This window comes from Penaeus monodon, chromosome 14, assembly GCF_015228065.2.
Source record: "Penaeus monodon isolate SGIC_2016 chromosome 14, NSTDA_Pmon_1, whole genome shotgun sequence".
Taxonomy (NCBI): Eukaryota; Metazoa; Arthropoda; class Malacostraca; order Decapoda; family Penaeidae; genus Penaeus; species Penaeus monodon.
In genome coordinates this window covers 47,490,392-47,515,395 of record NC_051399.1, presented here as the reverse complement: position 1 = coordinate 47,515,395, position 25,004 = coordinate 47,490,392, and the positions used below count along the sequence as shown (strand labels likewise).

General features: G+C 38.1%; 1 protein-coding gene across 2 annotated transcripts in view; it reads right to left on the bottom strand.

The window, feature by feature from the left end:
• Positions 1-24,936: 24,936 nt before the first annotated feature.
• The window catches only part of LOC119581206, a 3,538-nt gene continuing 3,470 nt past the window's right edge, over positions 24,937-25,004 (bottom strand). The window contains exon 1 of one of the 2 annotated variants that reach the window (XM_037929608.1): positions 24,937-25,004. This exon is cut by the window's right edge and continues 1,043 nt beyond it. The gene's annotated coding sequence lies outside the window, so the exon portion shown is untranslated. The other variant, XM_037929607.1, reaches the window with a different exon arrangement.

The window sequence follows — 25,004 nt, the reverse complement described above, 5'->3', positions numbered from 1 at the left end:
CCAAACTAACACACACACACCACCCCCACAACGCACACACGCGCGCGCGCGCCCCCCACAAACACACGCACCACACACATTGTTTGTGTGTATGCATAATAAAAATAAAAATATTTTATATATATATTAATTTTTTTCCTTTGGGCATCTATATATGTGCACACAAACACACACACACACACACGCACCCGTGCGCATGATGTTCGCTAGCGTTAATGGTTTCTAAAGTTAAAACTAACATAAATTTTTTATTAAATGCAATAAACATAGTGAACCTAAGTTTTTATTTACATAATTTCAAATGAACTTGTGAATTAAATCTAAGGTTAAAGGGAAAGAACTGCTCAATTTCAAATTTTTTTATTACCAAAAAGGGCAAATTTGAAAAAAAATAAAAAACCCATTTTCTTTATTAAGCGATTTGCTTCTTTATGTGGATGGATTTTAAATACTTTTAAAATTTTCAAATCAGAAAAGGTTTTGATCATACTTGTTTAATACGGTTCACAAACTACCAATACTTTTGCTATGTGGGATTTTTTTTTTTTTTTTTGCAAGTACCTTTTTAAAAGTTCCTTTCTCAAAAATTAGGGCAATGAAGACCCTCTGGTAAAATGTTATAAAAATTTATCTACGACATTACAGGAGATTATCAGTAAGAAAGTGACGAAAATCCGATTTAATTACGTGCCCTGTCCTCCTTCTTGTGAATACACTAGATGATTCTGCTATTTTCCGAGGGTTTTAAAACTCTTTATTATTAACTTCTAAAAAACCCCAAAAACCCCTGACATTCCCCGGACAGTACTACACTTGATTCATTCACATTTTTGGCCTCAAGAAAAGGGCCCCAAATGCAGTTAGCTATTTGGGGAAAATTTAAAAAGATTATACATGTTTATAAAAAACTTATAAAGATTGTTTTTGTACGGGATAATCTTTGTCGTCTCCCGATTGCAGCTTGAACCCACGCACAAGGTTTTTCAAGACATTTAAGTAAATTTCATTTTAAATCATTTCAAAATGTCATGCTAAGCAGCTGCTTATTAAAGTTTTCCTACATGACAGATTTTTTTTGCCTTTCCGTCAGAAAACCTTTCACTTCAAGTTTAAAATCTGATGCTATGCCCGGGTGGCCGCAACGGTAAAAGGGGATAATGGGAACGGACTATCAGCAGGAGAAACCCTGTTCGGTTGAAATTGGGCATAGCTTTAAAAGGGAAGATTCCCCAGTCTCGGGAGTGGCACGGGGGAAGGGAAAAAAACCCCGCTGCTGCCCACCACCCTGGAGGGCCAGGCCATGATGGCAAGGGGCTTATTTTTTGGCCCCCTAATCAGCTACTTTGTTGAGACAACGCTTGTAAGACTGGCCCCTGTTTCGCCAAATTACTGCTTATCACTGGGGGCAAAAGAAACATAGGTGCCCCCTTCGAGGGGAAAAGGGGGCTGGTATGGCCCAGGTTGCGACGGACAGTTTCACCTGCGAAAGATCACCCAGGGAGGGGGCAAAGAGGCGACGGGGAAAATTTCCTCAGTGTAGGGGGCGAGGGGGCAGGGGAGGAAGGGGCCCAATAGATCCCAACCCGCCCAAGGGGTTTTTTTTCCCAAATTAAATTTTTTTTAAAAATTGTTATATATTTATTAAAATTTTAAAAATTTTAAATATTTATAAAAATATAATATTTCACACACCAACCATCCCCACACAACCCACAAAACAAAAAAAACACATTATAATATTAATTTATTAATATTTTAAAACAATTTATTTAAAAAATTTTTATTAATTTTTTAATTAAAATATTTTTTTTTCACAAACCCCTTTATACAATTGTTTATTAAATAGTAAAAAGAGGATGTATAAAAAAATAAAAAAAAATTTCTATTAAAAATTTAAAATTTAAAAATAAATTCCCCCACCACATCCAAAAAAAACCCCCACCCACCAAAACCACACAACACACTTTTTGTTTTTTTTTGGGGTTTTCCCCTTTTTTAATAAAAAAAAATAATTTAAAATACCCAAATTAATAAATTTAAAAAAATAAAATATATTATAACAAATCAAAAAATTTATTTTATTTATAAAAATAAAATTAATTATACATAATTTAAAATTTTAATCATTTTGTTATTTTATTATTATATATAATATATTAATATATTATATAAAAAATAATTTCAAAGAAAAAAAAAAAAAAAAAAAAAAAAAAAAAAAAAAAAAAAATTTTTATATTAATATATATTAAATATTGTGTAATATAAAATATATATTATAATATATTTTAAAATATATTTATATAATATTTTTTTTTGTTTTTGTTTTTTTTTTTTTAATAAAAACACCATCCCAAAAGGGAATTAAAATTTTTTTAATAAAATAAAATTATTAATTTTTTATTTAATAAAATTTTTTTAATATAATATATATTATATATTTATATATATTTTTTAATTATATAATTTTTTAAAATTTATATTTAAAATTTTAAATATAAAATATATTTAAAATTAAAAAAATAATATAAGAAAAAACCCACACACACACACAACACACACCACCAAAAACCCCACAAACACACCCCACACAAAAAAATTTTTTTTTATAAATTTTAATATTTTTTATATTTTTTATATTTTAAAATTTAAAATTTTTTAATAAAAATATTTTTATTGATATATAACTAATTATTATATATGCATCATTTTATAATATATAATATATATTATATTAGTATAATATATGTATATTTGTGTGTATATATATAGATATATATATTTTTATATTATGTATAATATATTATAGTGTGATATCCACTCATAACCCATATGTATAGTGGTATAGTGTGAATATATATAGATAAGTTTTTGATGTGTATGGTGTATATAGTATAGATATATATATATATATATATATATTTGGATTATTATTATAGATAGTTGGGTTGTATGAGGTGTTAGTATTGTATAGTTGTGGGTATTAGTGGATTATTATTTATTTATATATAGGTGTATGTTGTATATTATATAGATGTGTGTAGTGTATTGTGTTATAGGTTATATTATACAGAATATAATATATATGTGTGATATATTATATATGTTAGGATGTTATATAGGTATATATTATGAGTTTGTACTATGGTGGGTAGGCTGCGGCTGTGTTGATCATCACGGTACGGGGTATGCACAGTACCTTACACTGTTAGGTGGGTTCTGGCACTCTGACAACACACAAACACACGTGCTCGCACACATGCTTATATATATAGATAGTAGTTGTGTGATATTAGTGTTTATAGGTTATTATATTAATTAATATTTTATTAGATAGAAGATATATTATGTAGGATATAATACATAGATTATATACTATGTATATATAATATTACCTAATTATATTATATTATATATTATAGACAACCCCCACAAACAACTATCATACACAGATGTATATATAATATGATAAAAAATGCATGTGTATGTATATATAAAGATAATTAAATAATATTTAATATATTATACTTAAATATTTAATTATATATTATAAGATATATATATTACCCAAACACTACATACACACACAACACTACAACACACACAAACACACACACTAATATATATATATATATATTAATATATTCAACTTGTGTGTGTGTGTGTTGATGTGTGGTGAATGTGTGTGTGCCTTTGGCGTGTTTAACTAAAAAGGTGAAGCCTAGCACTCATCCGTTGGAAACAGGGACTTGGGGAACCCTACCCATGTCCTCACGTCGCAGTATCATCCCACAAAATATAACAATGCAAAAACTACTATGAAGTATCATGTGCTGTGACCATAATAATATGTTATAATCATATTATAATATAATATATTTAAATATTATAATATATAGTAGTATATCATATAAATATATTTGTTATATATACATATAATATATATATATACATATGGATATATATATATCTATTATATTATATGGATATACATATATAATATATATATAATACACACACACATACACATACATACACCCACACACAAAAACACACACAACACAACACTAACACTATCACAAAAACTAACAAATTATAATATATTACCATATATTCAACTATATATTATAAATACATAATCTATATAAACTATTAACACATCACACACACACAAACACACACTAATAAATACACTACTTCTTTTTATAATAATATATATATTACATATATATATATTAATGTGATATATATTAGTCATTATTATATTATATATATTTGTATATTATATAGTAGATAATATATATTATATATTATATTACATTATATTCTATTAATAATAATATGTTATACTAATAAATGATATAATATACTACATATATATATCATATTATCATATACATTATATTAAACAACTCATCACATAGTATATTAATAAATAATAGATAAAATATATATATATATATATATAATTTGTAATATTTATATATATATCTTGTATATATTATATAATAATATATATATATATTATATATATATATTATATGTATACATTTATATATGTATAATATAATAGTAATAATTACATAGATATAATATATATATAATATATACATTCGTATAAATAATTATATATAAATATAATAATATATATATATATATATGATATAACACACACACACACACACATACACACACACACACACACACCAAACACACACAACACAATGTTATTGTTTATTTAAATAATTTTTTCCTAACTATAAACTACTTATATATTATATATATTATATATTAATATATATATATTAATATGATATATATAATATTAATATAATTATATTAATATGTATATTATAATACATATAGATATATATATGTAATATATATAATAATATATATATATATATATATAATATATAATATTATATTATTTAACTATATATTATTTTATTACAACGCACGACACTCATTAACCGCATAATGTTATATAAGGAATAGTAAATAAATGCATGTGTATGTGTATAATAATATAATAAAATAAAATAAATATATATATATATATCTTATATATATAATATATATATATATCTATATATATTCCACACTACACATACACACACACACTACTAACTACAATGATTATACACACAACAAACACTACCACAACTACACTACTTGTGTGTTGTGTGTGTGTGTGTGTGTGTGTGTGTGTGTGTGGGTGTGTGCCTGTGCGTGTTACTAAAAAGGAACACTAGCCTCATCCGTGGGAAAGGAACTGGGGACCCTACCTATATACACATGTACTACACTCCATCTATCATACAACATGAAAACTACTATTAAGGTATCATGCTGTGACCATATATGTATATATATATATATCCTATATATATATATTATATATACATATAATATATAATTTATAATACATATGTATATATAATATATATAGTATATATATGATTAATTATATATTATATATATATACACATTCACATCATACATACAACACACAACCCACACCACAAACACACACACACACCACACACACACGACACAAAACACACCCACGACACCACACACACACACACCACTTTTATATTATATATATATATATATATTATATATGTGTATATATATATAGATTATATATTAAGTATATAGGATGTATATATATATAATATTTGTATATATATAATATATATATATATATATATATTTAATAGATAAATCCAGTGGTGTATATATATATATATATATAATATATATTATCTATATATATATGTACTGATATGCATGTATATATAAATGTACGTAATATATATATATATATTATTATATCTATATATATATATATATATAATATACATATATATGATATATATACATATTATATATATGTTATAGATAACTATGATATAGTATCTATATTTATGTGTGTGTTGTGGTTGTGGTGTGTGTTGTGTGCGTGTTACCTAAAAAGTAACACCGGGGCACCTCATCCGTGGGAATAGGAACTGGGGACCCTAACCCACGTACTCACTCCATTATCATCACAACATGAAAACCCTATTAAGATCATTGTCTGTGACCATATATATGTATAATTATAGTATATATATTATATTATATATATATATGATATATAGATATATATATTATATTAATATATATATCTATATATGTAAATATATATATACGTATATATATAATACACACAAACACAACCAAACCACAGTTAACCTCTGTACCACAAATTGAAAATGAGAACAGCCACAGTGAGAAAATGAAACTAAAACCGTAAGTTTCGAACTCTTTTCACTGAGTTTCCATCTTCAGAACGAATAAACCGTAAATGGATCAAATTTCGTGTTTGTATTAGTCTGATAGAGGACTTGTGAAGAGTTTCGAAACGTTACGGTTTTTGTTTCATATTTCTACTGTGGCTGTTTCTCTTTTCATATATATATAGAATATATATAAATATATATATATAGTATATAATATTATAAAGTATATATAATATATATAACATATATATATATATATTATATACATACACACACACACACACTCATACACATATGTAATAATATATAAATATTACATGCGTGTGTTGTATATATATAAATATAAATATATATATATATATATGATTATTATACTATTATATATATACAATATATATGTATATATGTGTATTATTATATATTAGTATATATATATATATATATTAGTATATTTTATACAATGCATATATATATAATCTATATAATATATATATTGTGGAGGAAGGAGATAGATATACCAGTGTGAAGGTCGTGTCAAGCCTATTCTCACAGCCTTCACCTGCAGTGTTGTCTGCAGATGATGGCCTGGAAGGAATATCCTTGACGTTACCATTACTGCTGCTTTCCTCCTCCATGAGGTCCATTATCAAAGTCCCAAATGGCTTGAATGTGGAATCCTCTCAGGGAGATCGGTGTTTTCCCTGGTCATTCATCTCTTGTTAGGCATATACAAACTGGGTTACATAAAACTATTCAGATGTTGCAGTTCTTTTCCATTTTGCATGAATTCCTGACATTTCCACTGGATTAGTGTATCCAGTTCTTTAAACTACCTCTTCATATAAGGTGTTTGGCAGGCATTTTGTGGTGTTCAGTGTTTTGGCCCCACACATTTAGGCTGTCCCTTTACAGGATCTTGGAAGAATCTATTGCAGAGGGGGTTGTTTATCAACCGTGGAACTAGTTTCCACAGGTTTTCCTTTTGACAGTTCAGGATTTCTTTGCCTGGGCAAAGGAGGAACCTGAGCCACTTTGCTCAGGGGCATTCTGCCTAGCAGCGGATAGGCTCCTGTGGATGTGGTGGCAGCTGGAGCTGTCACCTTTGAGGCCTCTGGATCCCTGCCCTGAACTGGCTTCCAAAGACCCCTCACTATTGAATAAGTCCTTTTGAACAAGGCTCAGGATTCCTTTGCCTGGGCAAAGGGGCGGCGTACCTTGAGGTCCTTTTGCTTCAGGTGTATTTCGCCTAGCAGGCGTGGAGGCTCCTGTGAATTGTGGTTGGCAGTTGGAGCATGGTACAACACCGTTGAGGCCTCTGGAGCCTTGCCTGAGGGCTCCAAAAGAACATTCCTTTGGGAGGAGTCTCCTCAATAGACTCCCTCACTCCAACTCCGTCATTCTGGCGGAATTTCACACAGAGACAAGTTTCACACAAAGCGCAACTGGGAACAATGGTTTAAAGAGTGCAGAGTGTGTGGTGTAAGAAGGCACAAGGCAAGGGGTGGTTGGAAGGAGGATGGACTAAAACGAAAGCAAGGATGTACCTGGCTGTGCAAATCAGCTCACGGGCACGTTGCTTTGCCTCTGGAAAACTAACTTCTCCTTGTTCCTATTACCAATACTTCTTTTCAAATTTACCCTTTTAACATTTGCTTTGAAGAAGGTATGAGCTTCTTTGGCAGTTGTATCAAGCATATTGGACCTGACAGTTGTCATCTCCTGATGACCTGTTATACCACCCACTTTGCACATACTCTTTTGGTTGTCCATTTTCTCAAAACGGCAAGAGTTGGCCTCCATGCCCATAAACCTGGCAGTAGACAAAGCACCGCATTAGGGTTTGGTCACATTGCTTTACCTATGAGGTGGTACCATAATCCAACTTAACTGGATATCTGGAATAGGATCCTTAGTTTGTGTTAAAAGTTAGGAGAGCTGGGGTTTTTTTTTGACTGACTGTTCCAACCATCCACACTTTCTTCTTTAAAACGTTTTACTGCCACTACATTAAAATTCATCTAGTTCCTCTAAACAAAAGTTTCTCCCAGAATACCACATTAGGGAAAATACGATTCCCCTTATACTGATTGAGGACCTGTGAGGAGAACATGAAACTTGAGCCCCAGTGGATGTTGCATACACAATATACACGCAGATCTGTCACTTCTCGTCTGGTGACGAACCTAAATTATTAGGCTACCATCATCGCTGGTTGGGGTGTGCGAGTCACGTTGACATACCTCCAACTATTTTCCGAGTGTGACTTCAAAATAATCAAGATCCATGATTGATACACCATCAGTGATCTTTACTACTCATATTTACCAGGTAAGATTTCCCTAGTGTATTGGGAGGCTTTTCGTCCCCTTACTCTCCTGGTTTGGGAGGCTCCGAGAACATTACTATTTCCCATTCTTTGCCCTTTGAAGGCTGTAACGGTTCCCAAAGTGGAACAAAATGGGATGTTCCGAGGGAATGCTTGGGAGATTGCGTAGGTCGTCAGGGAGAGATTCTTTGTAAATTTGTAGTAGTCATTACAAATTAAGTCTAACATTCTTCATCTTCCTCACCCCTCCCACCCACCATAAGATCCAAAGAACAGGTGAAGCTCTAGTTGGTTTCAAAATCTCCCACAGCCACAGGGGTAATGAGTAAATATTGCAGCGCTATTCGTACTGATGGCAGTCGCGGACCTAGGCCTAACGCGACCTGAATAGTGCCTGCTTGACGCCTAAGCCATAATTTTTGACCACGCTATTATACTTGACCACGCCTTATCGAAGCCACCCGTCTAACCAGAATAAAGGACGCAAAGAGGTGTGTTACCAAGCTGCAGGGCGCAGTGTGCAGCATCGCTTAACCTCCAGACTCCTGTCTCCTGGTATATTACGGGATGCCCAAACGCACGGCGTTCTTCCTGGTCCAAGTATGGAATGAACCAGTGGGGTGGATGCACCGTCCCCTCTCATAGGCCTTGGCGTGCACCAGGAAGCCAGTTTGTCTCATCCCTCACTGGTGACCCCTCCCGTATGTTTAGCCCTCTGGTCCTGGACTCTACCAGATCCATTGTGCGAAACCATCAAGCCCCCCACCGCAGCAAGGCGGCTTCCTTTAGGGGGGTGTGTATCAAAACCTCAATGCCACTAAGAAACAAAAGTTCCTCAATTCGTAAGTTCCACAAAAAAAAAATCCTCCTTTATGACCAAACATCGAATGACTACAAATCACCTCTCCATGTCATATACTTTGTGCCATCCTTGGTTTCACCTTTTAATCCCTCTTTTCGATTCCACTTGCATATCAATTCAAAGGACCGGCTCTTGGCAAGAAAGACCTTACATTCGCTTTATTGATTTAAAAAGTGCAGCCCCACTCATGAAGCTGCATCTATACAAATCACGTGATTAAACCTTCTCCATACCACACCACTTGCACTCACCAAACAAACAGCATTACTAACAAACACATACACAGCTTGTTCAGAATAAAGCACTCAGATGGGTCTGATGATCAATTGGATCGATTTATTACAACATCCTGAACTCCAGGCGGAGCTTCCCTCTGCTTCCATCTTCAACCTCAAGTGGCGTAGGTTTTTACTCTGCCTTGGCATTACCAGCTGGTTGCATAGACTTATCCCATCTCTTCGTATCCGCCGGAAACTGGATTGGCGATGATCTCTTTTCTTTGGCATGGGGGCGAAGAGTGGATGCAGATATCTAAGCTTTGGCCACATCCTTTGAAGCCACCTCCTACTTCATTTTCACCTTCCCACTTCCCCTATATCCCTTTGTTTTTGTTTCATTTTTTGCTATTGTTTGTGTTTTCTTTTCCTCGTAGTTTTGTTCGTTACCTTTTAATTTCTTAAGTTTAATCTTTTCTTTCCCACAGCCCTCATATCCCGCACTTTTTAATTCTTTCCCTTGTAACCTGCAATGCTACATGACTGCCATAACTTCACCCTCACTATCTCATTGTCCGTTGTCCATAGCGCGTGGACCCAACATCCTGTATCCTTTCCCCACCATCCCACTGTACCATTACATACCGAGAGTTGGCACGGCTGCCCTCCCATGCAGCCTCATGTGGCGGAGGGGAAAAACCCCGCTGTGCCCAGGACACCTGCACACAATGATTCAAGGATGGCGCTGGGGGTCTAACCCCACCCTTTTTCCTCCTTTCAAAGAATCACACCACACTCCCTTTTCTCTTCTAAAAATCATTTCCCATCCACCCCTTATCCTCTACTATCCCCATTACTTCCTTCCCCTTTTTCTATTCCAAACTTTGTAACAAACTTTGTAAACTGTGGTGTTTACCAATAAACCATCACTGTTGACCCTCAGAGATATTTCCAGTTTAGGCATTAGTCCTGTCTACCTCTACTTGAAGCCGATCCCTACCTGTCACCATTACTGCCTTCGCCAAGGAATATTGGTTGATAACCTCACAACAGATGGCTGTCGTTGTTGCTTTTACATTATCTGAGACGTACTTTATACTTGGGGAGATCAAAGTCAATGTCCCCATCAATGTGGGGTCTGACATTGTGAAGTTCTCACTGATTGAGGGATCTTCATCTATGGAGAGCCCCTGGTACTCTGACTTTTGTTGTGCTTGGCTTTTTCTCTTTTCAGCTCTGTCTGTGTCTTTTTCCTTTGCTGGCTTCGCAGGGGAAGGTCATCAAAGCTTGTTTCTAGCACTACACTGCATAGTGTAGCCTTTTTGGCTATGCCTGTGAAGACTACGCTACGGTTTGGAGTAGGGAGGGGAGGTTCGTCCTGAAGAGGTGTCTGGTGTCAGTTGGGGAGATGCTTCCTTCCTCTTATGAGTCAAGGAGCCTTTTCCTTTGTTCTATCCTCAGGCATGGGGTGCTGAGAGAGGTGGAACAAAGGCTGGTCGCTTTTTAGCAACCTTTTGTCGCTTGAGGGCTGCTATCCTTCTGAAATAGATATTTCCATGACAAATGTCTCTTAGGCACAGTTTGGACATTTGACTGTTGTGTCCCTTTGTCCTTCTCTAAAGAGCAGCACCTCGGTGTTGTGTGCCTTGCTAACTATACCCCTGCGCATTTGGGCTTGGCCTTGCTGCTGCCTGTGGCACATAAAGCACAGGTGAGATGGCTCAGATGCAAAATATTCTGAGGTTGTTAGAGAACTCCCATTTTACGCCAGATCAAGAGAGTAGTGATTGGACCCCTTTCAGGGTCACCAGGACTTATGCCCTGGTTGGGTCTTCCCTACTGACAAATCGGGAAGCCCCCCGAAACCTGTGGGTGTGATGTGATCATATCCACTTTCATGATGCAAAATTGAGAAGCCAAGTTAGGCCACCATTGATTGCTCACTGTCGCCGGACTCATTTGGTGTGAGACATTTTCCTCTCATCTTTAAGTCTCCCTTACCCTTCCTGCAGGATAATTCAGGGTAGCTCGGTCTTTAGGACAATGACCTTTGAGCCCTGTCTCTGGTACCTGGTTTGACACCAGATTTCTCTCTGGCATCTCCAATGATTTTTACCAGCTGGTAGGCTTTAGTCGAGCTTTCAGTGTCTAGAGGAAACTTAAATCTGTGGAAACACCTAAGGGGTCCAGACTCCTTCCCTCTGATCTGTCCTCCGCCTAGGTCGTTTGGACCGCCCCTTTTCGGCTTTGGTTCTGGGGGCTTTGTCCTAGAAGCAGCTGTTGTTTGTTTGGTTTCAGTTTGTGCTCCTTCTTGGTCCAGAGGGGACGTCTGAGGGGAAGTCAGAGTGTCCTCCCTTTATTTAGCAGTATAGTCTAGAGAGGCCATCATGAGAGTCCATCTGCTGTGGACAAGCTCACTTAGACAAACATTTTTCGGTGTGATGGGTTTTCTCTGTCTTTACATTTTATGAGCTAGGTCTGTGCAGAATCAACCTATGCTTTGGATTTTCTCTCGCCACTAGACGCTCAAGTGACTGTGCTATGATCTTTGACTTACATGGTTTTCATCACTTTTGTCTCGTTTTGTCGGGCTTTGTAGGTTGTTTGCCTTGAATATTTAGCAGTTATTTCATTTCTTTCACACCCCCATCCACCATAGAGTTCAAACAATGGAGAAGCTGTATGTTTAAGCTCATTTCTAACAGCTACAGTGGTGGCGAGAGGTATATGCAGCTCTAATAGCCATTATAACGGCCTCACGGCGGGACTACCAACGGCGCCGATGAGTGCTTGAACCCTGCCTCCCGAAGGAGAACCAGCCGAATGATCACTGAACGGGCCAGGACCACCACTTGCTGGAATAAGGGACCAATAGTGAGGCATCTTGCTAGCCGCAGAGCATACTCATGGCATTACATCGCTTAACCTCCTGGACTCCTGTCTCCACAAGCGCACAAGGTGCCCACGACGCGGCAAACACGTGGGTAGGTGAAAACCCCTCCTGGGAGACACCATAGGGGAATATCATTCCACCTACAAGATAGTAGCATCATTGTTTGAAAACATTTATCATCCTTCGTCAGTGAGCCAACCACAGAGAGGGGCTAAGTCCTGCACCTGCTTCCAGGCGATTCAAGTTGCAACACTCGAGAGGGGTAGCTCAGTGACGAGACTACATTGATCCAAAACCTGTCCTCGTGATCGAGGCGAGACAGGAGACCAGCACGCGCCCACTTCTTTGACATAATGGAAGTTGCCGCGATTGACGGCTAGTTGTTTTCCTTTTTGGTTATTTTTTTCGACTGATACACAAGTATTTTGGGACATATAATATCGTAATATGGCTTTGATATCTTATATTGATTGTACTATAACATAAAATCCCCAGTATAAATACAATTATGAACGAAAAGCGAAGATAAGTGATTACCGCCTTATTCATTTCTGTCACGTGATCCGTCACTGTCGGAAAGACTATCTGATACAACAATACACACACACACACACACACACACACATACACACAACACCACACACCCACACACACACACACATATGTTAGTATATATATATATTATATATATATAATATATAATATATATACACACGCATACACACACACTATATACCACACACACACACACAGGGGGCACACCAGGCACACACGACACACCACATACAACACACCATTCATATATATATATATATATAATATATATATATAATTTATTGTGTAGGGGGATATATAATATATATATCTATATATATATATATATATATATATAATAATATAATATATGTATGTATGTATATATATGTAAATGTAATATATATATATATATATATTATTAATATATATATATTATCTACACATGTGTGTGTGTGTGTGTTTGGTTCGTGTGCTTAACATATATATATATATATAATTATATATATATATATAATATATATATATTATATATATAATATACAAATATGTTAACAGACACACACACACACACAAGCTAACACCACACACAACACACACACACATCATACATACATCCATATATATATATATATATAATTATATACAATGGGTGTGATAATTAACAATGCGGATGAAAATTGGCAAAATAAAGTAGTCATCTACATCTTAACATCTGATTCAGTAGCAATAACACACATTAAATATTTAACCTCCTGCCTATAGTAATCCAGCCGAAGATCGAACACAGAAAAGTTAACAACGCATGATATAAACTGTACTAAAAATCGCATATAAAACCAGTTTTGACAGTGAATTCGAACTTTTCATTGAAAACATTCCAAGCAGGAACTTCACAGCATGTGGTACATATCGACTACGTTATGAATATTCATAGACTGAATATGTAAATCAAGTGCAGAAAAATTTCAGCAAACACATAACGGACTGCAAAGCACGGTGATATCAGAATAATTTATAAATTCCCTTTCAATCATCAAGACCATGGATGTTTTTTGGAATTGATCCGTTAAGGACTATACTTGTTTTTTTACTGATTAATATGGTATATATCAGATTATATAATATATATATATATTAATACTATATTATATATGTTCGTGTGTGTGTGTGTGTGTGTGTGTGTGTGGTTTATACACACACACACTACACGTTAGTACACACACCCACACTACACACACACACACACACAACACACACACGCAACAACACACACACACACACACACCACACGATACAAACACTACACACATATATATAGATATATATATATATATATGTATATACATATATATTTAATTTTTTTTTTTTATAATAATTAACATGATAGTAATATTATAACCCCCTACACATTATATATATATATTATATATATATATATAATATTAATAATTACGTACATACATTATATATATATATAATATATATATTATATTATTATATATAATATATATAAATATCTGTGTGTGTGTATGTTTGTGTGTGTGTGTAATTTTTCTTTACAACGAACTTATAGGGTAATACCTTGTTACAAATAAGACAAAAGGTTATAACAAAAGGAATCGTAATTTCGTTTTATGTTTAGTTTACAGTTTGGTTTGTGCGGATTTTTCCATTTAATACAATGGTATATTCTTAGTGTGATCATACTGTCTGCTTGTCTTGCTCTACAGTAGTTGTGTGTGTTCATCTGGTGCTGACTCGGCTGAACCTAAGTCCTTACCCGCCGTGGTGCCCAGCCACAGCAGTAACCTCCAGGCAACAGTGTGCATTTCTTCGTCGTGCGCTTTGGGCGGGGCGCGAGACTCGTCCGACCCCTCGGTAGCGAGGCTCGACAACGTTACCACGTGGCTCTACTATCCAGGAGGGTGTGTGTAATGTTGCATCACTATGTATAATACTTTAACAAACATAACAAACATTCGCACGATAAGCATCACACATATATACTTACGCATGCAATTTTCGCTTTAATTCCAGTACTAAGTTCTCATCTGATACTATTTTTTGCAGATATAATGAAAAGAAGAAATATCGTAGTGGAATTTCCAGTAGCGTTGATGTGGGAATTGTTCCATCATGTTTGATGTTTCCATTATCTAAGATATTCTGCATGTACCCAGTTATTTTACATAATTTATATGTATATATATATATATATAGGTTATATTATAGTTATATATAGTTATTTTTTTTTTTTTTTTTTTTTTTTGTTCGTGTCCTCTATTACCTGTGTATCGTTGTTGCTGTTTAGAAGCTCTCCGAGGATTTCCGAGAACAACGTTGAAGTCGGTGAAGAGTATGTTTTGTTTCCGTGCTAGAGTTCGTGCAGAAAAAAAGGAATTTTCAAAAATATGTTTTCAAAAGCCTCGTTTAATCGGTGTATGTCAGTTAAACTTGGAGAAGAATAGGTTGTTGTACGATAGGTTTATACTCACTTTGAGAACATTCATATTTACATGAATACAGATTTTGGTAAAATTTTAGGTTAGAATAGTAGGGTATTCTATCATGCATGCCGTGTCAAACACGAAAGACCTCGGTATTTTATCATTGAATTTAACGATAAGTATGAAGATAATGGCAGGGAAGGAAGTATTTTGCTGAATATATGATAGTGATTATGGTTAATGTAACACTGATCAAAATTTGATATTGACTGATTATAGATATAATGTTTTTCAGAAGATGCTCAAGAGATGGTTGTCATCAAGAAGAGTGCTAAGACTTAATAGCTATTATATTTTTCAAGGATGTTTTCCTCAAACTAATGAAAAAATGGGTTTACATAAGCTGTGAATCTGTGCATTTTTTACCCTTGTTTTGTTTTCATAATCGTACACTCCTTATTTATATGCATTTCGTTGCTTCAACTATTTTGATCGGTGAGGGTTGAAAGGTTGTCTTTTGTACTGTAGTTCTGTCACATGCGCCCCCTCATAAAAAAAAAAAAAAAAAAATAAAACAAAAAAAAAAAAAATATATTATATTATATATATATATATATATATAATATATAATATATACATTTTCTTACTCTATCCCTCTTCCCATATTTCATTGTGTCCTTTTGTTCAATTTCTTGATAACACAAGTGCCTATATTAATTGCATACAGTGCACTTTCAAGTTTTCCCACCTGAATTACCAGTAACAAACATGAACTCGTTTCACAGTGGGCTGCCATTTCGATTATGCATGCGTCTCTGTAGTCACCTGTAGTGATCCGTAAGTATTGCTAAGCCAGTGGGTGTTCTTTGTCTCTGTGTGCGAACAATGTGTTAACATGAAAAGATGACCTGGGCATGTGTTAACATGATAAGGGACCGTGGGCAAACATGAACGCAACTGGCTGTGAGACGGAGGAGCGGAGGAACAAGCCAAGGGAGACGGTTGGGTGCTGCTCCGGTGAAGTACCTCGTGTGTGCTCCTTGATACCTGATATAAACTTTTTGTGTTGCCCTGTTATAAGCTTGTATCGTGCAGTGTGACATGCTGGGTGTGTCCCCCTCTGTATTTGTGCCTATACGAAAAGTGTACGGTTAAATACCTTGTGTAAAGTGAAAGGAACACTGTGCCATTTTGTGTTTATTTTCGTGCCCATGCCCTCGCCACTTGGCGTTTTCCCTGGTGTGTTCTGGGACGCTGTTGTGCTCGTGGCCTCTTGAGCTGTTCAGTGTTCACGACCCTCTGGATAGCCGTCCTGCCTAGCCTTGCCTTGTGTTTGGGGGCAGGAAAACGACGGTCCGGCATAACATATTTTAATTTAGGATGGATTTGGGTATATTTGATCAGTGAGACGTCGCCGATTTATCATGTTCTTAAAGATTGCGTAGCCATTATGAGGAGAAAGGGGGCTATGACTATAGGCAGCACTAGTTAAGTATCAGTTAAACCCTGATGGACTTTATATACTCATAGCTGGATTATGATAGGGGGAAATGGCACAAATGGCAGAAGAGCAGTCACTAGAGACACAAATGCAGGCGCACCATCTTCGTCGAGATTCAAGGCAAGGAAGGCTAAGGAACAGTTCTGCCACGATGAGTGATACAGAGCAATCTGCATCTGTGAAAGCATGACACTCAGCAGTACACCGGAACAAGGCCTTCAACACTGCGTGAGAATGAACTGTGGAGAGCGTGCAACTCTGAAGGCGAGGTTCAGGGCCTGAGGGTAAATGAAGGCGGAAATCGTGATAGTGTAATCATACGTTTGAAGAGTAAGAATAAATGCCATTGTAGTTACTATGCGCCATGGCCCCCATTCCCGTTTAAAATTTTTTTTTTAAAAAAAAAAAAAAAAAAGGGGGGAAAAGGGGGGGGGAAAATTTCCCTTTTTTCACCCCCCTTGCCTTTTTTTGGTCAAGGGGAAGGCGCGGCTAAAAATGGGTTAGGAGGGGTTTTGGGGTCGACTCATGTTTTTGGCCGTGAGCTCAGGCTATAGTGGGATTTGGCCTACAGGGCGGCCACCCGACGGACACTTTCCAACTGAGTCACATACAGCTATGCAGTGCACTTGCAGAAACCTGGCGGAGGTGCACCGACGAGTGCGTGGCAATCTCAAGGTAGCCGTCCATGCATGAAGGAGACCTAGGACCGGCGCATGAGGGAAGTGAAGGTACAACATAGTGACAGAGGTGTGGCTGCCTACCCGCGTCGGAACGAGGGCTCTCGCCGAAGCTACAGAGCGCCTGGGAAAGGGCCATACACGGTGGTAGCGGCCCTCTCTGATGTCCACCTAAATCGTCGCAGAGGGCGAAACCGACCGTCGGTTGTCCACGTGGACCGGCTGCGCGTAACAAATGGTGTCGGAGCGGATTTGTGATATTTGATCAGTGAGATCGCCATGTATCATGTTCTCCAAAGATGGCTAGCAGCCATGAGGGAGGAGGCTTGACTGAGGCAGGCACGATGAGGTGAAGCCGAGCCAGATGGACCTGATCCGCCATGCTGGCCGGTATAGGGAGGAAATTGCAGAGGGGCAGAAGCAGGCACAGAGGGCCACACGCTCAGTCGCACACATCTATCGAGATGCATGCGAAGGAAGGCAGAGGAACAGTTCTGCCGACTTTGAGTGTGCTACAGAGCAATCTTGCATCTATGAAGATGGAAATCAGCGTACACCGACAAGGCCTGCACGAGCGTGAAGAGTGAACTGATGGAGGAGGTTCAGACTCTGACGGGGCGAAGTTCAGGCTCTGAGGGAGGAAGTGAAGGAGGAAAGGCGGCGTCACGAGGTAGTACCGTTTTCAGCGAGAAGGCAGACGAGGTTCTGCAAACAGATGGCCAGAGTTGTCAGACTTACTGGGGTCTGCCCTGGGGGTCCTTGGCATAAACCCCCGGGCCCTCGCAAAAAAAAAAGCCCCGTCGTGTCGGAGCCATAGTGGTCGCTGCAGAGGCTGGGAACACATCGGAGCGCTCCTTGGGTATAGGTGGCGGCAAACTCGGACCTGGTCAACCCAAGCCGCCTCGTAGCCTCCCTCCGTCCCCTTCCTCCCCCCCGGGCGTGTGAGTCCACGGCACGCATTCTCCACTCCCGTAGCCCTTGGCCTCCAGACATTCTGTGAAGCGTAAAGCCAGCTGAGTACGACGGGAAGGTGCCTGGGAGCATAATGTCGCCCTCAATTGAAATGCTGGCATCTGCCCAGGGGCTGGCGCAGGAAGAGAAGGCCCTGCAGCTGTTAACGCGTAAGGGGCCCCGCGTAGGGGGGGGGGGGGGTGGAAGTGTTGGGCATCTTGCCGCCTCCCCCAACAGGCCTCTTACACCAGTGTGGCGGAGGCTTGAAAAGCCGTTCGGGCACCACCACCAGGCCGAGGTATATCGGGCGCTTTGAAGAGCAGACTCGTGAGCGTGGGCGAGACCTGTCCCCAGCTTGGCAACAGGTGGGAAGGCGCTGGTAAGGAGGTTGTACCCTGCGGCTGCTGAAGAGATGATCGTGGTGCCTGGCCCGCGATTTCTTTGTTGCGCTTGCAGGAACCAGCAGCTGCAAATCCTACAACCAACAGGCAACACTCTGAGGACCTTCAGGTGGCGCTGGTGAGGGCCTTGGGTTCGAGGCCTTCTGAAGGCACGAGTGGCCTAGGGCCAGCTGCGTCAGACCACACCATGAACCTCCCGGGCCGGAAGGCTAAATGGAGAAGGTATATGAGGAAGGTGAGCCCTAGCTCACTTTCCCAGGCTTGTGTTGGGGGCTGCTGGGTGATGAAGGGCACAGACGTAGTCAATGTTGGGGGAGCGGAGAAACGTCCTCTCAACCGGACGGATTCTGATGCCTTCCAGCAGTCTGCAGGACTGTGGCAGGAATGGTCACCATCCAAGTGCATGTTTCTAAGGCTAAGGAAGTGGTACAGGCGGAAATCTCCGGACAGGCTGGAGAAGGGGCCGAAACCCAGCCGTCCTCGGTTCCCGGGCCCGCTTGGTAAGTCCGTCGAACCAGCACGATGCAGGGGAGGGCTCATATATGGGAGCCATGCCGCCTGACAGTGACACTGGGGCTGAGAAGACCCTAGTTGCGGCCTGAATATGTTGGCCGGAAATGCGACTTCGCAGATGCAAACCACAGAGACTGTGTGGTGTCACAAGGCATTGTTTGCAGCTCAAGGGTGGGCCAGTGGAGGCTCCGTATTGGCGTGGGCAGCACGGTGCAGCGGCTGCCGGTGTATGTGGCCAATCTGGACGAGCACTGCTTGCTGGGCCTTGACTACCTGACGCAGAGTAAGGCGTGTGTCGACCTTGGACGGAAGCTGGTGAGGGTGCACGGTGAAGATGTGCCCTTGCTTCCAGAGGTTGGCTGTGCAGAGGTAGTTACGGCTGAGCGACTGCACCTTGCCCCCAGGACAGAGTCTAGAATCCGGTGTCGACTGTCAAGAGTGATGAGTGGAGTAGAGGGCCTCGTGGAGCCCATCCAAAACCTGCAGCTGGCTGATGGCGTAGCGGTTGGGCGGAGCCTTGTTGGACCAGGGGAGGGGTTAGTTACAGTGTTGGTAGCTAACTTCTCCAATAAGGACCTGAAGGTGCCAGCTGGTGCAAAGCTGGGCACTTGTGAGGAAGTGGAGCGTCCAGAAGAGTCGTCGGGGAGCGAGGAGTTGGTTGGTGTGGGGCCGTTGCCTGACTTCCTCGAGGACTTGGCGCACCGGTTGTGGCATTACCATGGGCCAGGAAGCTACTCCTGGGGCCATGGTGAAAAAGAAGATGACGTTAGCCCCAGTAGCGGCGATGAGGACGTGGCAGACGCTGACCGAGATGAGGACGAGCATTTCGACGGTGAGGGCGATGCAACAGACGTCAATGGTGACCATGAGCCAGGTCTTGGGACAGGAGATACCCCTCTGGGTGCCACTGCCAATCTACCGCCGCCCACACCTCCTCCAGAGCGACCCCAGCGAGAGCGAAGAAAGCCGCGCTGGATGAAAGATTTTTGTGTTTCTGAGAACTGATTTTCAATTACGGTTACTTTTGTTTGAAAGAATTTTGTTTGTTCCTGAGGACTAATTTTATGTAAATTTTCTGTAGTTTGTTTCAGGTTTAGGTATGTCAGAGCAGACGGGTCGTTTGCTTGATAGGGGGGGATAGTGCTACGCCAGTGGGTCTTTGTCCCTGTGCGAAACATGTGTTAACATGAAAAGGATGACCTGGGCATGTGTTAACATGAAGGGACCTGGGCAAACATGACGCAGCTGGCTGTGAGCAGAGGAACGGAGGAACAAGCCAAGAGAGGGAGTTGGGTGCTGCTCCTGTGAAGACCTCGTGTGTGCACTTGTGACCTGATAAACTTTGTGTTGCCCTGTTATAAGCTGTATCGTGCAGTGTGACATTCTGGTTTCCCCCTGTATTGTGCCTATAGAAAAGTGTACGGGTAAATAACTTGTGTAAATAAAGGAAAGACTGTCATTTTGTGTTTATTTCGTGCCCTGCCTCGCCACGTGGCGTTTCCCCTCGTGGTGTTCTGGGACGCTGTGGTGCTCGGTGCCTCTTGAAGCTGTTCAGTGTTCACGACCCTGTGGATAGCACGCCGTCTGCCTAGCCTGCCTTGTGTTGGTGGCAGAGAGACGAGGTGGACGGCGTAACATTATTATTATTGTTATTATCATCTTTATTATTGCTGTTATTATTATTGTTATCGTTATTGCTGTTGTTATTGTTATTGTTATCGTTATTATTGTAATTATTATTTTTATTATTATTATTACTATTATTTTATTGTGATCACTAGCATTGTCCTTTTCATTATTTTCATAAAGTTTATTACTATTTCTATCATAGTTTTTATTACCTTTGTTATCATCACTTTTATTATCATTATCACTGTCATCGTTATTATGATTATGATTATTTTAATTATCATCACTATTATCATTACTATTATTATCATAACTATTATCATCGTTACCATTATTACAATGATTATTATTACCGTTACTTTTATTACCATTATTATTATTACTATTATTCGTAGTAGTAGTAGTGTTATTATTACCATTGTTATCAATCCGGTCATGTTTCTCGTTTTATTATTATAGTCATAATTACTACAACATTGTTATCATTCATTCTCTTTCTTGTGAATTATGCATGCTATGATCATAAGGTCAGCGATGGATGTAAATATATATCACGCGGTAATATGTATTTTGGGAAAACTAGAAAAAATAAGCGAAATAATTTGAAATGAGGACGAAAGGGGAGGGGAAAGAGGTCCTTCTGATGGTCCAGTTATGTGGCAACGCCGGGTCATAATGTATTATAAAACGGCTCATAAAAGAGCAAAGGTACTTAATATTAACTGTTTGTCATTAGTTAGAGTCATCAAGAGCATCATCTTAGCCGGGTTCACTTAGCTTCCTTCTATGCTGAGAGCCGAGGAAAAAAAAAAATACGGTTATGCACATCTGCCCAGTCCTTATTCGTACCGGTTATACATAAAGGTCCCACACATTGATACTTTTTCCGCTAACCTCCAAGACGAAGACGGTAGCGACCGTTTCGTACATTAGACTTCAGGGTTCAATTGAGCCAAGGCATTACACGTACCAGAGGAAATGAAGCATACTGTATATCTCATCCATAGCATCAAAAAATGTCCACTGCTCCTGCCTCTCACAACCACTTACCTTAACACCATCTTTGATTGTAGTATACCTAAAAAATATACAGAGTACAGATAATTTTCACTTCATGGTGTTCACTTCATTCAGTCATATATCTGTGTGGGTCACTTTTTTGAAGCCTGCTAGGTTGGAGGGTATATTTAGATTGGTTTCAGGGTTAGAATAGTCTCCAACCTGTAGTCTCCAGCTATTTTGGATTTTGCAAGAAAACAAAGTTAAAAAGTGTTGTCTTCGTCCCAAATTTCTCTACTCTATGTATTCATTGTTTTCAAATTCTTCTATTTTTTTTATCATTAGCATCTGAATTAATGGAATAGCGTTTTGCCTGCAGTTCTAATTCTCTCTTTTTTCCCAGATACCATCAGAGAACTGAGGCTTATTCTTTTTGAATGCTACAGTAGGCAGCAAAGTCATTTTATGCTTCGAGATTTGAAGAATAATCAAACAAAGCAATTAGGCATTTAGCCAAATCTCAGGAAGAAAAGATGACAATAAAGAAATTTAAATCACAGAGCAAGCACTATAAATACATTTACTTTACTTGCTGGCTCAGTGGCAGGTAAACCAATATCTCCTACTTCTGGATCAGACACATTTTCCAACACAGGTGTAATTTCTTGGTCAATAATAATGTACACCTCTGGGGCTGTGGTTATTGGGCCATCAAGCACTCCCTGTCAACACACACACACACACACACACACACACACACACACACACACACACACACACACACACACACACACACACATATATATATATATATATATATATATATATATATATATATATATATATATATAACACACACATACACAATTTCACTTGCCACAGGTACTCCCGTGTGAATGAACCCATGTTTCTGTCGCAAAACACCAAATCAACATTAACACATCTTGCATGCTCATACAGTACTATATACTTTGTTTTGCTATCAAGTCCTATTAAGTATAAATCTGCATTGTTAAGCTGGTGCAACTTCAGCTTAGTTTACTTGTTGATAAACTTCGCTGGGGCGGTAGTGCATAACGGTACTAAACATCTTTTATCACTTCTGGCGACATTGGACGCCTATACTAGGAAGTTGAGAATCTTCACTGGTATTCAGTTTACCTTCACATTGCATAGGATGACTCTGTATCTCATTTTAGCGCCAAGAAACGGCTTATTCCAATGCAGGCGCTTCCAGAGGTGTAGTGTTTGGGCGGCCATCTTTGTTATGTGACGTCACGTTCTTCGAGCAAGCAGGATGGCGTCCCTGTTCAGAAATATCTATTTAACATTGGCTAGCCCAGTTATAAGAACAATTAATCATTAAAAAACAAAACAAAAAAACTCATAGTTTTTTTTTCATAACAACCGTACTAGAATGTAGAATATAGCTGCAGGGCTGTCGTAGTAGGGCAGAAAGACAAATGCCCGAGATGCCTCGAATTCACATAGAGCGTACCCACCTGCCTCACTGAAAGTCATGATGCCTCGATGACATGAATATCGTATTTGATAAGCATAATAATTACCCTTTTTCAGCTGTTAGGTTGGCCAAAGCTTTATTTATTTATTTATTTATTTATTTATTTATTTATTTATTTTTTATTTATTTTTTTTTTTACATTGACCGCCAGAAACAGCTCGTTGGGTTTATTAATTTATGCATGCAAATAAAATCTGCAAAGGTATTGAAAGTAATGAGGCTTTTTACATCTCTCTCCCCATTCCTTGAGTTGACTGTAGGACAGCAGTATGGGCATAGATTTGCTTTTGAGAATTTCCCTCTCGTGAATAGGAGTGTTTAACGTATATTAACGTATATTATCTGTTATTATTAACGTATATTATCTGTTATTATTAACGTATATTATCTGTTATTATTAACGTATATTAACGTATATTACCTGTTATTAGTATATTATCTGTTATTATTAACGTATATTATCTGTTCTGGTACACCAATGCCACCATAACAAAGTACTGGTTTTCAACGGTAGCAGTACCATTCATTTAAGGGACCAACTTAACGGCTTCAGTAATATCGGGAAGGTGTTGTTTCTAATTAAACACATGATGGATTACTTTATTTATGTATGAAACATTATATCTAAAAATGGCACGATAAAAAACAAACAACCTGGGCTTGGCATCGTTGTAGAAATACAAGCAAGGAAATACAAGAAATACAAGGCTACATGTAATGATTTATCTTGCTGGAGCCAGATAAAGCAAAGAAGAATATATGCCAGTGTGTGATTTTTATTATTCCAACAATTTATCCGTTTCTTTGTTTGTTTTCTGGATAGTACGTATCATATCCTTGTTTGTTAGTTGTTTTGTCTACATATGTATGAAATGGGCAGTCCTTTTAACCTTCTTTGTGCGTCCAAGAAATATAGACAAGAGTTATCAAAATTAGGTAATCAGTATCAGTACCAATATTGATAAGGATTACTTTAAGATTTACCAAATATATCTTCTTTGCAACACGTGTCACAAGAGGAAGTTGCCATCTCATGACAAGAAACTCAAGGAAAACAAATCTCAGCGTTAACAGTACATTTATCGCCTCGTACTGTCATTAATGATAGCAGTATCAGCTCTGAGGTGTATTGTCTGCCCTTATCAGTCTCCATATCTCTAGGGATCTTTCCTGAATCCAGATTCGTGTAACCGGCTGTATTTTTCTTCCAGCATGAAAGCAAAAGAACATGAGGAAAGGTGCAC